We start from the raw sequence: 18480 nt of genomic DNA on the forward strand, positions 1-18480 counted from the left end.
CAACTGTTAAGATCATCCTTTCTAAAAAAAAAAAAAAAAATGGTATTTGGGAACTGAACTCAGGATGCTTTACCACTGAGTCACAACCCTGACCCTTTTTATTTTTTTATTTTTAGATGGTATTACCTAGTTGCTTAGGGCCTCACTAAGATGCTGAGGCTGACCTCAGTCTTCTCATTCTCCTGCTTCTGCCTCCCAAGTTGCTGGGATTACAGGTGTGTACCACCGTAAATTTGTGCTCTTGAGGTAGGGCTTACATAGATCATTCTCTTGTCTGTCTGCAATATATCCCCCCTACCTTCTGCATTGCTAACTCACTAAATGTTAACTGATTGAAAGGGACAATACTTTAGACAGTTCTCCCCTTAGACCTAATCCAATGGGCTTGACTCCATATTTTGGATTAATTTTGTTGAAATTTTCAAAGTTCTTGTTAAGCATCTAGAATTGGGCAGTGGTTTCTCATGAAGTATGTCAGTCAACAATCTAGGGCCTGGACTGCATCCTAGATTTTCTCTTTTTGGGTGTGTGTTAGTCAACTTTCAGTCACTCTGAACAAAATAACTGACAATAACACAGAAGGGAAAGTTTATTTTGGCTCATGGTTTCAGAGATTTTGTCCCACGGTGAACCAGCTCCATTGCTCTGGGCCTCAGGCAATGCAGGACCTCATGGTGGAAGGGCATGGTAGAGGAACTCTGCTCAACTTATAGAAGGAATGAAGTGCAGAGAGAAAGGAAGGAAGGGGCTACAGACAAGATATATTTACCAAGGCCATGTCCCTATTGATCTCTTTTCTCCAACCATGTCCCACATGTCTATATTTGCCACTTACTCCCAGTACTCCATTCAAATTGTTAATTCATTAAAGGATTCATCCACTGATGATGTTAGATCCTTCATAATCCAATCACTTCTCAAAAGCCCCAGCTTCAGACATTGCTGTATTAGGAACCAAGTGTCCAATACATGAGCTTTTGGGACAGTCTAGATCCAAATCGTACAGGGTGTTCTCCAACATTATATCCTATCCATGGTGTCTACCAGGTGTCATCAGAAGCTCTTGCTGTTGTACCTAGGAAGTCATCCTAGGTCATATGACCAGAACTATTACTCAAGGATAATTCATTATTTCTTGATATGATTGCACTACATTGGTTGTTAGAGTGGTATTAATATACAGATTTGGGACACATAGGAGAAGTACAGAGTTCTGGACTGCAAATGTTCCTTATTCTCTTAGCATTGATCATGTGTGTATGTGACCTCATGAGTTTTTTCCTGCTTCTACTCAGACTTAATTGCCAACCTCTGTACTGCAGAAGGTAGTAGGATTACTCCAGACATTATTTATCCTGTTTGTCCCTACTATGGACACTGAAGGAAGTCACTCCAGCCCTTCCACTGTCCCTATGGCAAGTATCAGAAACTTCTGTAGGGATTACTGTGTATATCACCTTCGTGTTCTTTCAGGATCATTTATTCTGTGATGCTGACTTGCAACCCTCTCCTCATCCTAAATTGATGAGCTCTGTTTTCTATTGGATGCGATGGCATTATGTGTTCCCATGATCTTCAGTCATGGTGATGAGGGATATAACTTTCATAAATTGGACCACTTTTTTTTTTTTTAAAGTAGTCTCTTCATCTTTTCTCTATTTTACCAGCTGGTGACAGAGCACAGAGGTCAGGTATGTGAATACACTTAAAAAAAATGCATTCTATGAATTTGATCATGACCTTTCAAGTTCAAAGGAAGACAAAGACAGAAAATATGTAGTTTTATACTTTTTTATTACAAGCCCTTTAAATTTGGCATGACCTAGAAAGGAATCACTAGAAAGGAATTCACATTTTCTTGCATTAAGTTATCATTAGATTTACATTATAATCATCATTAAGAAAATATCTTTTAGGAGACTTGGAAGATGGCAGCATAGAATAGTTTGCATGCCCCAGCTCCTCTGCAGTTCAGTATCAAAACAGCTGGAGAATAGCTACTTAGTGAACGTGGGAGATGGACAGAATGTATTGAAGTTCATATTGGGCAATCAGAGTTTTGAGGAGACTCAGAGCCTCTGGTTCCTGGAACAAAGAGTGAGAATTTTTTAATCAAGTCTAAACTGGTACCCTAGCCAGTGCCTGAGCAATTTAAAGGGAAGGGGTTACAGAAAGAAAAATAAAGACACATCTGACAAAATTATGACAAACAGTGGTAGAAAGTAAAGTCAGTTTGGATTCAGCTGAAACCAGAACTACATAATGCTGTGTGAGAAATACTCCATTTTTCCTAATTTATAAGTGAACAATTGTTGCAGGGAGCAATCCTGTTGGGGATCCCTAAGTCTGCACCTTAGGAAGAATATAATCCCCTGCATTTTATCTCCCCTGAAGATAATAGCAATAGCATCATGTAAAAATGGCTTGTTAGCAAGACTTATGAGTAATTTATACACTGAAATCACTGCAAGCCCAAAACTAGCAAAATCTGCTGCCCAACAGAGGCAATGGATCAAGGCCCAGGAGCACAATGCTTCTCCTAACACATTGAAGACTCCCAAGTGCACACAGAGAGCCATTCCCATGTCTGACTAGGCACAGTCTGTTGCTTATGGGATGTCTTGATAACAACCCTCTGCAATAGAAGGGGACCCATGAGTTCCCAGACCAGTCACTGAATTTTCAGAGCTAACTGTATGCTCCTCTGGGACAGAAACAGGGGTGTTGATTTTTGATTAATCCCAAGTTCACAGTAATTCTCCCTGCTCAACAGGAAATCCTTGTGTGCATAGAAAATTGCTGACTGTACCAGTGAGGTCACTGCAAATCTAAAACTTGCAAAACACAATGCCCAGCAGGGGTAATAGAGAGAGATAGGTCAGATCCACTATCCACTAAGGACACTCACCCACTGGATTTTGAGTGCACACAAAGCACCATCAACATCCACATCAGAGAGGGTTCCACTAGACAAGGGACATTGTTTCGCCAGCTCCTCTGCAATAAGTGGGGGCCCACACGTTCCCAGGGCAACTATGGAGTCTTTGAAACCATCTAGATCTGCACCAGTGGAGGATGGGGTGAAATATTTGTGATCAACCCAGTTCTTGGTGCTTCCCACTATACACCAAGGACATGCAAGAGCAGACAAAACTGCTGCCTGCACCAGAGAGGGATCCAGCTATCAGGCTTGAAGGGCACAGTCCCCAGATGGTCTGCTGGCTCACAGGACCATAGTAAAACAACTCAAATTGCCTATGGTCAGATGAGAGGAAGTTGAGGTGAAGACTAGACATACAGGATACAGGGCTGAACTTGCTGAACTTCACAGTTTATTGAAGCAAGATCCTGATCCTGGAAAAAACAAATATAGAAGAACCACTTCAATGATGAACACAGTGTTGAGATGCTGTCTTCCCCTGCCCCACTCTAACCAAAAGCCTTTCAAAGGGTATATAACCAAGGTTTGGACATTGGTCATGTCTCTGACACCTATCTGATTTCAGGTCTGGAAGCACCTGAAAGTATATATGTTTAAAACCTTGGCAAGGGGAACTTTTAGTATTTTTTAAATGTGTTTTTGATTTTGCCTGTTCTTTCCATACTTTTACATAAATTTAAGTATTTAAAATTTTATTAAATTCAATTTATCTTCTCTCTTATTTTTAGTCTTTACCATATTTTTCATTTGTTTTTCTCTTATATTCCAAATTCCTCCCCAATACTTTATTTTTTTTTCATTATTTTCTCCCTCCATTTCCCTTTTTTCCATACTAATTTCACATTAGTTTTATATTTTCTATTATCTTCTATTAGAAGATATTTCAATATAATCACTCCTCCTTTCTTCTCCCTTGGTTAACAAAGCAGTGAAAACACTTTCAATACATTTTTGTTGTATGTTGACAAGTGGTTTGCTTTTGAACTTCAGTTGTTCCTGTTGGCTATCCTATCCTCTCAAAGTGAAGCTGGGAATTAAACACAGCACTTTGAGCACTTTGAATGGGTGCTTTCATGCTAACATCAACCCCAGGCTCCAGGGAATATCATAAGGAAAAAGCATCTCTCTCTCTCTCTCTCTCTCTCTCTCTCTCTCTCTCTCTCTCTCTCTCTCACACACACACACACACACACACACACACACACACACACACACACCTCACATAAAGGTACTAGAGGCATATCCATCCCAGCAGAACAAATTTCAACATACAACAAGATAACAAGTGAAAAAAGGCAATGAGAGGCATCCAAAAGCTCAAAACTCCCCCCAAACTAAATTCAGAGATAATGAAGTGGGGAATGTCAGATGAAGGATTCAAGGAGTTGACTGGTAAAACAATCAATGAATTAAAAGATTTAAGAAATGAAGTAAAGTAGGAAACACAGGATATGAAATAGCATTTCAATAAAGACATTCTGAAAAAGAATCAGAGAAATATTTTAAAAATGAAAAATTCAATTAAACAAAAAATTCAGTACAGAGTGTCACCATCACATTAGATCTAGCATAAGAAAGACTAACAGGGCTGAAAGATAGATGCAATAATTAAAACACTCAGTATTCAGAAAAATAAATAAGAAGCTATGAACATAATTGACAAGAATTATGGGATAACATAGGATGGTCAAACGTAAGAATCCATCCCTTGAGGAAAGAGAAGATACAGACTAATGGCACAGAGCAGTTATTCAGTAAAATGATAACAGAAAATTCCCCTATTCTCGTGAAGAAGATGGACATAGCATTACTGGAGGCATTTATAACTACAAAAGATGGATGACAAGAAAAAAATTTCTCCATGACATTTAGTAGTTAAAATGGCAATACTTCAGAAGGAAGAAAGAATTTTAAAAGCTGAAAGAGAAAAATTCAAAATCTCTTATAGAGGCAAACCTATCAATGAAACAGGAGCTTTCTCAGAAAGGAGGGTATGGAATGACATACTTCAAATTCCCAAAGAAAAGTATAGCTGAGGTAGATTAGTATACCCAGCAAAGCCATCCTTCTGAATTTAATGGACAGTAAAGATAGACATAAGATGCAGGGATTCCTGACCACTAAACCAGAATTTTAGAAGATACATAAGGAACTCTACACAGAAGAGGAAGATAAAAATCACCAATAGATCATGGGAAAGAATAAACTCATGTTATAAAATTAAGTAAAGGAGAACTAGGAATAATTCAAACTTTAGAAATAAAATGATAGTAACACATATTAACACTGAAAGGAAATGGTCTTAACTAACCAATTAAAAAATACAAACTGAATCAGCATACTACAGAGATACAGCCACATCAGTGTTCATTGCTGCTCAATTCACCATAGCCAGATTGTGGAACCAACCTAGATGTCCTTCAATTGATGAATGGATAAAGAAACTGTGGCATATATATACAATGGAATATTAGTCCACCATAAAGAATGATAAAATTATGGCATTTGCAGGCAAATGGATGAAATTGGAGAATATCATGCTAAGCGAGATAAGCCAATCTCAAAAAACCAAAGGACGAATGATCTCGCTGATAAGCGGATGATGACATATAATGGGGGGTGGGAGGGGTTAGCGTTAGAGTTAGGGTTAGGGATGGGGGCAAGAATGGAAGAAGGAAGGACTGTATAGAGGGAAAAGAGGGGTGGGTGGGGAGGGGGAGAAGGGGGAAAAATGGCAGAATGAATAAAACTACATTGCCCTGTGTAAATTTATGATTACACGAATGGTATGCCTTTACCCCATGTACAGAGAATCAAAATGTATCCATTTTGTTTACAATAATATATATATATATATATATAAAATACAAACTGGCTGATTACATTGAGAAAAGAGAATTATATATTGTCTTCAATAAGCACATTTTGCAGGAAAAAACATTCGCAGACACAAAGTGAAAGGATGGAAAATGATATTCCATGCAAGTGGAATCTAAAAGCAAGCAGGAGAATCTTTTCTAATATCAAGAAAAGCAGACTTGAAGTCAGAAGTAACCAGAAGAGACAAAATAGGTCATTATATATTAGTTAAGTGAATAATTCAAAAAGATGCAATAATTATAATTCCACTCTGAAAATTGGAAAACACAATTTCATTAAATAGACATTACTAGATATAGAGACTAACAGACCTCCATTACAATAATAGTGGGAAATACCAATGCATCTCTTTCACTAATAGGCCATTAAAATCAGCAAAGCCCTTTCATATTTAAGCCTTACTATAGATAAATTAGATTGTTCAGATATCTACAGAGTATTTTACCCACTAACAACTGCATATACTTTCTTTTCAAATACTCATGAAACTTTCTCCACAATTTATCTTATATTACATGATAAAATGAACCACAGAATATCCAAAAATATATTTAAATGATCTCTTGCATTTCATATAATAATGGAATGAAATTAGAAAAAAAAATAATGACTACAGGAACTATATAAACACATGGTAATAAACAATATACTTTAGAATGATGAATGGGCCATTGAAGAAACTTAGAGGATAATTTAAAAATACCGTGAATTAACAAAGATGGAAACACAATATCTGGGTTTCTGGCTAATAGCAAAAGCAATGCTATGAAGGAAGTTTGGAGCTGTGAGTGCCTACATTAGAGAAAGAGACAGAGAGAGACAGAGAGCAAGCATACAAGAGAGCTCAAATAAGAAATCTTAAGGTCTTAGAAAAATTGGATCTGTCACTAATGACATACAAAATAAAATAATAATAACAATAAAAAGAATCAATGAGACAAAAGTTAGTTCTTTGAAGAAATAAAGATTAATAAACAGGTCAAACTGAAAAGACCCAAAACAAAAAATAAGGTCCAAATCAATAAAATTGGAGATAAAACTGGGAATATCTCACTTACCCCATTTGTGTACAATGAATCAAAATAAATTAAAAAATAACTGGGAATATTAGACACCATTGGAACCCAGAGAAACATTGGGGAGTACTTTGAAAATGTATATTCGAATCAATTGTAAAATATAGAAGAAATGAGTAAATTCTGAGACACACTTGACCTATCAAAACAGAACCAAAGGGAAATAGAAAGCCTAAGTAGACTAAACAACAAGTTGTTTTATTCAGATTTTTCATGGATGTGACAAAGAACAATTTAAAAGAAGGAAAAGTTTATTTGGGAGATCATTCATTCAGAGGTCTTGGTCCATTGACAACAGGCTCTATTCCTAGGGGCTCAGAGTGAGGCAGGACATCATGTAGGAAGAGTGTGGTAAAAGAAAGCAGCTCACATGATAACTAGAAACCAGAGAGGGAGACTCCACTTTGCAGATAGAAAATCTATATATCCCAAGAGCACATCCCCAGAGACCCACCTCCTCCTGCCACCTTCAGTTACCACTCAGTTAATCTCATTTTGATATAAATTCACTGATTGGATTAAGACTTTCGTGATCCAATCAGTTCTCTAAAGCTCCTAACATTGGCTCATACATGAGCTTTTGGTGGGTACCTCACATCCAAACCATAACACAAGTCATGAGAAAAATATGTAATAAAAGTCCTCCTCACTATCCCCACGCCAAAAGCCTAGGACCTGATCAAATAACAGTTTAATTTTGCTGGATCTTTAAAGAATAACTAATCCCATTACTCTTTACATTATTCCCTGGAATTGAACTTTAGAAAATGCTTATAAACTCATTCTATGAGACCTGTATCACCTTGGTACCAGAACCAGATAACAATAGTTCAATTAAGATAACTGCAGGCCAACTGTATTGATGAACATAAAAAAATGCTGTAGAAAATATTAGCAAATCAAATTCAACTATGCCTTAAAAATATTACACAACAAGAAAAGTTAGTTTCATGCCAAGGTACAATTATCATTGAGCATAACACAGTTAATAAATGTAATATGCTACATAAGTAGAACCAAGGGAAAAAATCACAGGATAATATCAATAGATGTAAAATATCCTATGACAAAATTCAACAAACCATTTATGATAAAAACTTTGAAAAAAACTAGGGATAAAAACAACTTAACTTCGTAAAGAATATAGATGACAAACTCAAAGCAAACATCACACTGAATGGGGAAAAACTGAAAGTATATCCATTAAAATCAGGGAGAAGACAAGAACGCCTACTCTCACCACTCTATTCAATTATAAGTGTTTAAAATTTTAGTCAGAGCAATTATGCTACAGAAATAAGAGTTACAGATAGAAAAATGAAGTCAAATTATTCCTATTTGCAGTTGATATGATCCTGTCTATAACTTCTAGAGCAGACAGACACATTCAACAAAGTAATAGAATATAAAATCAGAATAAAAAATGAGATTTTAAATACTGTAATAAGGAATCCACTGATAAGGAAATCATGCAAAATAGCTAACAAACACAGAAACAACAGCACTGACAACAAAAACAAAAAAAACACCTAGATATAAACCTAACCAAGGAAATGAGGTGAAAGACGTCTGTAACAAAAATCGTAGAACTCTGAGGGAAGAAGACACTAGAGGAGGAAAGCCTCCCCATATACTTGGATAGATAGAATTAATAATAAAATGGCCATATTTCTAAAAGAGGTCAACAGATTCAATGCAATTTCCATAAAAATACCAAAAATGTCAGGAAACATACCCTGGAGAAGACAGGCTTTTTAATAAGTGATCCTGGGAAAACTAGATGACCATGTGTTGAAGAATGAAAGCAGATCCCTACCTCTCATCCTGTACAAATTAAAACTCAAAAGGGATGAAAGATCTAAGAAAAGACCAGAAACTTTGCAAAAGTTAGAAGAAAAAGTAAGGGAAATTCTTCAACATATAGGCTCAAACAAAGACATCTTGAATATGAACTCTAAAGCTCAAGAACTAAGAGAAAGAATTAATAAATTCGATGTCATCAAATTTGAAAACCTCTGCACAGCAAGGGAAAATGGGTAACTGAGAGAATGAGAGAAAATCTTTGCTAGATTCTCTTCTGACAGAAGACTCTTCAAGAATATTTAAAGAACTCATAAAACTCAACATTAAAAACAAAACAAAACAAATAATCCAAACACTACATGGGAAAATAAACCAAATAGATACTTTTGACAGAAATATCCATATGAAAAAATGTTGAACAGGTTTAGTAAATAGGGAAGTGCACTTGAGATTTCATTTCACTCCAGTTAGAATGGCAAGCATGAAGAATACAAATAACATCCTAACAAGGATGCAGTGGGGGAAAAGAACTCTAATACACACCTGGTGGGAATGTAAATTAGTGCAGCCACTATGGAAATCAGTATGGAGGTCCTTCAAAAAGTCAAAGATAGATATTTCTTAAGATTTGATTATACCGCTCCTTAGTATTTATACAAAAGAATTAAATGAGTTTATTTTAGCGATACATGCATATCCATGTTTATTGTAGCACAATTCACAATGTCCAACGTATGCAATCGGACTATGTGTCAATCAATGGATGGATGAGAAAAGTATGCCTGAAGAGCAGGAAGTATCTTTCTGTGCTATGATGGGACAATGAACAAGTACATCAGTGCCTCCACGAAGTTTAAAATTCTAAGTCTCCATTAATAAATCACTACGTGAGACACTGACTCAGAAATTTTGTATTACAATCTTTAGCCTAATGGTTTATTTTTATGTTGAACTAAATGTAAACTAGGGTTCCTGCAAAAAAAATTGATTTGACTGGTTCTGCACATCCTAGGGTTAACCCTGATTTTACAGATGATAATGTTTTGATAAATAAATGACTCTCCCCATTTCCTTCATAATAACAAAATGTTTTTTTCTGAGAAATTGATAAGATAATATTAGATTATATGGGTATATGCCTGGGTTTGAATAACAGGCTTTTTAGCAAAACAATATGAGAACAACAATAAGTACTAGAGAGTTGGATACTGAGTCAAACTCTGGTTGTGAAACATTTTCTATAGACTGAGTAATAAAGAATCCCAAAGAACAGACAGATTCTTCAGATGTTGAGCTATCTGTCTCTCTTTCTCTGGAAAATTATTAGTAATTTTGTGATTAACAAAATGATGATAAAGTATTTTGTAATCACTGGAATGTTGGGTAAATTCTGGAAGAGCAATGATTCTTCTCTTATCCTGAGTTTGTTATAGATCTTTGACTGTGGCTCCCTTGGTCTTGAAATTTGTCTTTTCTGAGATGAAATATTTTTTAAAACTACTTTATTTTTTCACAACTGAGCAAACATTTCTTACATTAGCTTCCCTACTCCATTTCCAATTTATTTTCACTATTACCCAGCTTGGTTTCACTCACAGAAACAGAAAAGGAAGCATTAAGCACGCAGGGCATAGAACAAAAGTAGAAGATGCTTGGCAGTTGGAGCTAGAACCAGGGTTCCATAATGTGTTGAAGTTCTGTTGCCGAGTGATATTTTCAAATATCATCCAGAACAGGTGTGAGACACATGTTAGGTAATTATTCTGTATCAAGACACACAGGTAAAATCTCAACTAAAAAAAAAAAATAACACTTTTAATTCTATACACATTGTAAGTGTTGTACTTCTGGGCTTTAACTTTTCCTATGAATCACACCAATTCTGAATTTTGGTTTGGGGTGCAAATACATAAAATGTGTAGAGTACAATGTTTGCAGACTGTAAAAAAAAAATCACAAAATTATTTGTTATGGATCCTCCTGAAGGGGTTTGAGGAACTAAGTCCACATTTTTCCCCAAGCTTCATTCTCAGTGCTGTGTTCTCTAACATTAAACAGACCTTAACATCTTTTCAAATACTTTTTTTCAAAAAATTTCATAGAACCAGAAAAAAAGTACTAAAATTCATTTGGAAGAACAAAGACCCAGAATACCCATAGCAATCTTGACGAAACAGAGTAATGCTAGAGTTGGGTATGTTGACTTACGCCTCTAATCCAAGCAGCTTGGGAGGTTGAGAAGGAGGATCACAAATTCAAAGTTAACCACAGAAAGTTAGCAAGGTTCTAAGCAATTTAGTGAGGAATAAACAATAGAAATAAATAATAAAATGCAGTTGAGTGGTTAAGTACCTTGGGTTCAATTCCCTGAACCAAAACAACAAAACAAAACAAAACACAAAAAAGTAATGCTGGAGGCATCACAGTACCTGATCTCAAATTATGCTATAGAAGTATAGCAAAAATAAAAAAGAACCAGCATGGTATTGCATCAAAACAAATGTGGTGAAGAGCAGGGAATGAAACAGAAGGCACACAGGCAGACCCACATAAACACAGTCAATTCATACATGAAGTAGGTGCCAAAAATATATGTTGCATAGCCTTTTAAACCAATGGACATGGGAGAACTGAATATTCATAATTAGAAGAATGAAACTAGATCCCTAACTCTCGCCCTGTACAAAAGTCAAATCTAAGTGGATTAAAGACCTAGACTAGAAACTTTGCATCTGCTAGAAGAAAACATAGACTCTATGCTCTAACATATTGGCTCAGGAAGCAACTTCTTTAACAAGACCCACAAAGAGAAGAAATAAAACCAAGAATCAATGAGAGAAATGGCATCAAATTAAAAACCTTCCGCACAGCAAAAGGTTTGATAAATAGCATGAAGACTTAACATATAAAATGGGAGAAAATCTTTGCCAGCCACTCCTGTGACAAGAGATTAATATTCAGAATATATAAAAATTTTTAAAATTGCTTAACATACAACACACACACACACACACACACACACACAAACTCAATCAACAAATGCGCAGAAGAACTAAAGAGATATTTCTCAAAAGAATAAATACAAATGGCCAAATACTATATGAAAAAATGTTCAGTATCTCTAGAATTCAGTGAGATGCAAATCAAAATTACAGAGATTTCATGTCCAGCCAATCAGGATGGCAATTATCAAGAATATAAATAATAATAAATGGTGATGAAAAATAGTACAGTCATTCATACATTGTTGTTGGGACTGTAATTCAATACAAATGCTCTGGAAAGCAGTATGGAGATTCCTCAAGAAACTCAGAATGGAACCACCATATGACCCACCTATTCCATTCCTTAGTATTTGTTCAAAAGAACTGAAATTAGCATACTATAATGATGCAGCTATATCAATGTTTAAGCAGCACGATTCACAGTAGCTAAATTATGGCACAGCTGAGGTAACCATCAACAGACAAATGGATAATAAAATGGGCCATATACACAATGAACTTTACTCAACCAAGGAGAAGAATGAAAGTATGGCATTTGTTGCGAAATGGATGGAAATGGAGAATATCATGCCAAGGGAAATAAGCTTGACTCTGAAAATCAGGTTTCAGTTGTTTCTCTCATGTTTGGAAGCGAGAGCAACTTATGGGAAAAAGTTGGGGGGGGGAATGGATACCATAAAGAAAACGAAGATCAAAAGGAGATTGAGGGGGAGAAAAGCATGAAGGGAAAGGGGAGGATATGGAGAATGTATTTGAATAAATTATACTACTGCATATATAAACATACCATAGTGATTTCCACCTTTATGTATATCTATCTCCCAAATTAAAATTACATAGATCAGTGAAAGGTAAACTAAAAGAGTAGAAGAAGCAGAATATGGGAAGGGAGAAGGGAAGGGAAAGGGGGACACTGGGGATTGAGATGGAGCAAATTAAATTTCACTGTTCATGATTATGTCAGCATGAACTCAATTGTTATGTACAGCTATAACACACGAACAGAAGTGAAACACAAGAAGAAAAAAGAAAAAGTGAAAATATAATCTGTAGTCTTTGTGATTTTAGTTTTAAAATCATGGAATCTCAAATCAACTTCTGAGAGTACTTTTTGATTGACCCTTAAATCTCTGCATATGCATGTGTTCTTCTTTAATAGGCACTCTTTACAACCCCAATTCTAATGCAATAACCATCATCCTATGAATAAACACTGCCCTCTTTCAGATCTCAGGTCTTTTTAAATTTCTGATCTTGGATTTAATAGGTACACAGGCATTACACAAAGGTACACTGTTCCATCCCAGTGTATTCAGTGTTCTATTCCAGAACAGGAAGAAAAAATCTTCAAACAGAAATACAGATATTTAAAAAGAAAGAAAGAAAGAAAAATATTCCTTGGGGACATAGAGATTTACAAACACTTGAGGAAGTGTAAAACAACACAAAATTTTGTCATGGAAAGTCATGCTAATGGAAAAATTCCAAGTCCCATGGGCTTTTGTGAGGTAGCTGTATGAATTTGTGATCTCTCAGGGAAACCTCTTCATATTCCAGTGGAAATCAAGAGAAGGCTTTGCTTTTCTATTTTTTTCCTGAGATGTTGAAGGCAGCACTAAAAGTGTAGTGAAAACACTGTCCCTTTTGACTGCTAGGGATACTCTTCCTGACCCACTTAGAGGCAGAATGAAGAGTTGGAAATAGCCTTCATATTTTTGGCACCATTGAATTGAATTTCTCTTCATTCAGGATAGGAAGTTATCATCACCAGCATTCTCAAGAAAATGATATATGGTGAGATTCTTACTTCACAGATTTGCATTTTCAATGGGAATTTCGAACTGTGATTCAGGGCTAAAAAGTGTGGGTATTGTGGCCAGGTACCATATTTAATGCAGTGGATGAGCCTATCAAGACTGTGTGCACTTGAGGTAACTTACTAATCTTTCTGGCTCTCAGACTCCTCATCTTTAATGGGAACTGAATTCCAAGTTTAAAGAATGTGCATGCGTATGAAACAATACATAGAGGCCCCACAGAACAGCACTTGATCCCTAAAAGATGCCCAATAAAACAAAAAGTCTCACAACAGCAGCTATTTTAAAAGAATCAAATCTTTAAAAGTCCAGATGGGGTTGGTGTAGTTAGAAGAATCTATTTCTTCAAAAGTAATGAAATTAGAGGTTTATTTAGATTTTCATCTTCAAGTTAAATCCAAGTGACTTAGAAATGTTACAAGTGCACATTTTTGTTCTAGATTTCCAAGAGCATGCTATTGATCTTTCTAAACACACTTTCATTGATTCTTTATCTTCTAATGTTTTCTCTGTCCTTATATTTCAGACTAAAATATGGAATTTTCAGAGGCCTTACGAAGAATGCTGATATGTGGGTGTGATAAATTCAAGAGCTCTCAACCATACCTTTCACAGTTATTGATGTAGATGTGGTATTTATTATTTCTACAACCACAAACTGGCAAATGAAAATGGGAGGACTCTAAAGTAAGAAATAGGTACTAAAATCACAGATTAGAGTCCTCTGATTTAGCTCTGTCTATTTAACTTTCCTTAAGTGCATTTGATATCACAAGTAGCATTAGGTTCCTGCCTGAGAATTGTTTAGGAAAGATCACAGTTGGTGGAATTCTAAACTTCTTTGATTTTAGCTGTTGTTTCTTGGTCTTTCCCTTAAAATACTAAGACAAGAGGAAAAAAGCAGGCTCATACATCCATTGGGAAGAAAAGGTGGAAACAGAGAAATGGATTTCTTTTTTCCAAAATCCAGAAATATTAAGAGTATAACATTGAGATATTGAGTGAAATCAACAGAGCTACATTGAAAGGGAAGGAAAGATACTGAAATCTGAAAGGAACCTATTTCCCTGGTAGTTATGAAAAAGAATATGGTGTGAGAGACAAATGAGAAATAAACCATTTATAGGTGAATAATAATCCTGAATAAAAAATATGGCGGATTGAATAAGCTTGCAGGTAGAGTAATCACAAAGGTTTAAAATTATTAAGATTTTAAGATTTTAAATTATTCTTTCAATTTGTGAAAATATTTATTTAGAAATCATTTATTTAGAATACAAATGCAAATGTGAACAATATACACATATATATACATATAAATACAGCTGAACTTTACTGCTTGAATTAGAGTTACAAAGCACTACTTATGTAATGAAGTTAATCCTAATCCCTGTTTTAGGTTTGAATGTTGTATGTGCTTCAACTTGAAACAGAAGTTCTGCTATTTTTTGAAGGATGGTGGTAGAATGGGTTTTGATTAAAATGAATGAGAAGGAAATAATGGGCAAAGTGGGCAGTGGAACACAGGCAGGTAACTTGTCAAGGTCACTGCCCTAGGAGATGGCCCACCACCCACAGTTCATGCTGCCATGGGGTACTGAGCAATCTCAGGAAGACTCAGCCTAACCAAGGGCATGGCTTTTGAGAAGAGAAAGGTCATCAGATATTCAAGGAGAAAGATGAACAGAATGTAATAGAATGTGAATTTACAATTTATATCAAAATACATGCATAAAGCATGGGGAGTAATGGGCCATGGTATAGCTATTCATACAAAGTTTACAAAAAAAGTTTATAATAGTTTAAAATTTCAAGGTATGATTCTTTTAAATATTAGCATGTTAGTTTCAACTTTGCAAACAAATTTTCTTCAAACCTCATGTACTTTCTAAACTGTTTAATTAATTAATTAATTAATTAATTTTACAGACTGCATTTTGATTTGTTGTACACAAATGGGGTACATCATTTTGTTTCTATGGTTGTACAGGATATACAGTCATACCATTCTTGTAATCATACCTATGGAGGAAATGATTCTGTCTCATTCCATGATTTTTCATACCCCCTCCCTCTCCTTTCCTTTCTGAACTGCTTAAAGGAAGAATCTGGTGCTGTGCTTTTAAATTTATGTGCAATATTAGATGATCTTCAAATGATAACCAATTTCCATTGTAAATTTAAACCCTACAATTTTTATATATTTCCCTTACAAATTATAAAATTATATTTAAAATATCTGTTCCAATGGGGGAAATTACTAGAATTTTCTTCTGTGCTAGGCACAGAGGCATACACCTGTAATACCAGAGACTCAGGAAAGTGAGGCAGAAAGATCACAAATTTTAGAATAGTGTGGGCAACTTAGGAAGACCTTGTCTCAAAATAAATGAATGAAGAAATAAATAAATAGGACAGAGGAGGTAACTCAGTAGTAAAGTGTCCCTGAGTTCAATTCCCAGTAACTACCACACACATAACATTCCAAAAAATGCTTTACCTTTCTATCCTTATATGATTAATTTTTGTTTAGTCATAGCATCATGTGAAATTAATGTGCAATAATTTGCAAAATCAGCTTACTCTTATTGAGTATTTTAGATATTCACTGTTTCATATGATAATGCATTATCTTCAGGATTAAAGGTTTTCCATGTCATTTCAATCTTAGAATAAATTTTTAAGATTGGGGTTACTATTACAAGTCTATGACTCTGAAAGTATTTACCCATATTGTTTTGAAAATGATTACATGAATTAACCAGTTTCATTGTGATATTAGTAGATATAACTAATAAACAGCCTGATTTTAAGATACATATTTCATCCTTATGCCAATCCAATTTCCAGCTTATTTGTGTTTGTTAATACTGCTTAAAAACAATGCCAACATTGATATTTCCATTTTCTTTTGATCCACTCTTAGTAAAACTGTTCATAATGACTGTGCACTTGATTCTTGTAGGTCGGGCAGGTGGGCCACCGGTACTACTGCTATGGTCCAATAGAGGAGCGAGGAGCAGGGAGGATTGTTTATGAAATAGTCACACTTGACTATTTCATGATGGAGTTGAAACTGCTAGCATTTTGGTAGTCAAAAATGAACAATTTTTTATTGAATTGTTATTTTTAATAAATTCAGATCAGGACAAACCTTGCTTACAGAGTGTAGAAACTTCCTGAATACCTCTCACTCATTATCTCCTAATATTATCCTCTTATATTTTCAAAGATACATTTGTCAAGATGATGAAATAAACATGGATATTTTAATCTTAACAAATTTTAAATAATTTCAAATAATCTTATTTTATTTATATTTAAGTGATTTCATTCGGCTGCTGTGTTTGTTCTGCTGTAGGAATCTTAATGATAACTGAATTTAAGACAATTACTTTTTAAAGATGTGAAATCATGAACCATGAGCATGCAGTGTTCTCCATTGCCAATATTTTGATGCAAATTTTAAGTGTTTCTTTATATGATTGATGTGTTGGTTCTTTAGATGTGATGTATGTTTCAATTATTTCAATTCCAGAACAGTACTGCTTTTAGAGCACTTCAGATAAAGTAGGGAGAGTGTATATAAGAAAACACACCAAAAATGTCCAGCGCACCTAGTGGTTGCTAATTAAAAAGGATAATGCTTCTGCAGATTTTCCAGTGCAGAGTGACATGCCGTCCTTAGCCCACATTCAATGGAGAATCCAAACAACGTGACTAAATTCATCCTTTTGGGCATTACAAAGAATCCAGAGCTGAGGAGAATGCTCTCTGGTTTGTTTCTAATCATGTATGTGGTCACAGTACTGGGAAACCTACTCATCGTGGTGACCATAAGTGCAAGTCAGAGTCTGAAGTCTCCCATGTACTTTTTCCTTGCTTCCTTGTCCCTCATGGATGTCACCTACTCTTCCGTCATTGCCCCCAAGTTGATCGTGGACTCCCTCTCTGAGAGCATTGCCATCTCCCTGGAGGGCTGCATGACCAGCTCTTCGCAGAGCATTTCTTTGGAGGTGTGGGGATCATCCTGCTCACCGTGATGGCCTGTGACCGCTACGTGGCCATCTGCAAGCCCCTGCACTACAGCAGCATCATGAGTCCTCGAGTGTGCTGCCTGATGGTGGGAGGGGCCTGGCTGGGTGGATCCATGCACGCAACAATACAGCTTCTCTTCATGTACAGAATACCCTTCTGTGGCCCCAATGTCATCGATCACTTTATGTGTGACTTGTTTCCACTGTTGGAGCTGGCCTGCATGGATACCCACGTCCTGGGTCTCTTGGTCATCCTCACAGTGGGGGTGATGTGTGTGACCATCTTCCTCATCCTGCTGGCCTCCTACGTGGTCATCCTCTGCTCCCTGAGGTCTTATAGCTCTGAAGGGAGGCACAAGCCCTCTCCACGTGTATTTCCCACCTCCTGGTGGTGGTGTTGTTCTTTGTGCCATGTATTTTCTTGTATGTGAGGCCTGTGGTCACCTACCCCATAGACAAGGCGATGGCTGTGTCCTTTACCATTGTGGAACCAATGTTAAATCCCTTGATTTACACCTTGAGGAATGCAGAGGTGAAGAGTGCCCTGAGGAAACTATGGGTGAAGTGAGGGCCCTGGTGGTCACTAGATTGCATTCCAAGCAGTGCATTTCCTTACAAAGCTGATGGAGTCTTATCCTCCCCATAATTCCAATCCACTGGGCATAGGCAACCAGATTCATCTTTAAATTTTATTTTATTCATTGTTTGTTTTTAGTTATACTTGACAGCAGAATCCATTTTTAACAGACAAGTCAAGATAGTACACACAAGTCCTGTGCAACCATGATATGCCTCTAGGGCCTCACACAAGTACATTCTGTACTGCCTCTCCTTGTCCTCAAAGGAACACTTTCAATTGAATTTTATTTTGAACAACCCGAGTCTTCCCAAGTTTAGGTGTTTTAATTAATTTATTTAAAC

General features: G+C 36.0%; 1 protein-coding gene and 1 pseudogene across 2 annotated transcripts in view; both read left to right on the top strand.

The window, feature by feature from the left end:
- LOC306639796 (olfactory receptor 4A5-like) overlaps positions 1-18480 on the top strand; it is a gene marked incomplete at both ends in the record, with an annotated part of 343811 nt that overhangs the window by 60241 nt on the left and 265090 nt on the right. The gene's annotated exons all lie outside the window — the stretch shown is intronic.
- LOC306639173 (olfactory receptor 4C6-like) lies at positions 17221-18127 on the top strand (annotated as a pseudogene). Its single transcript has one exon. The product of its transcript is annotated as an olfactory receptor 4C6-like (transcript).

The sequence above is a fragment of the Sciurus vulgaris genome, assembly GCF_902686455.1.
Source record: "Sciurus vulgaris genome assembly, chromosome: 11".
Lineage (NCBI taxonomy): Eukaryota > Metazoa > Chordata > Mammalia > Rodentia > Sciuridae > Sciurus > Sciurus vulgaris.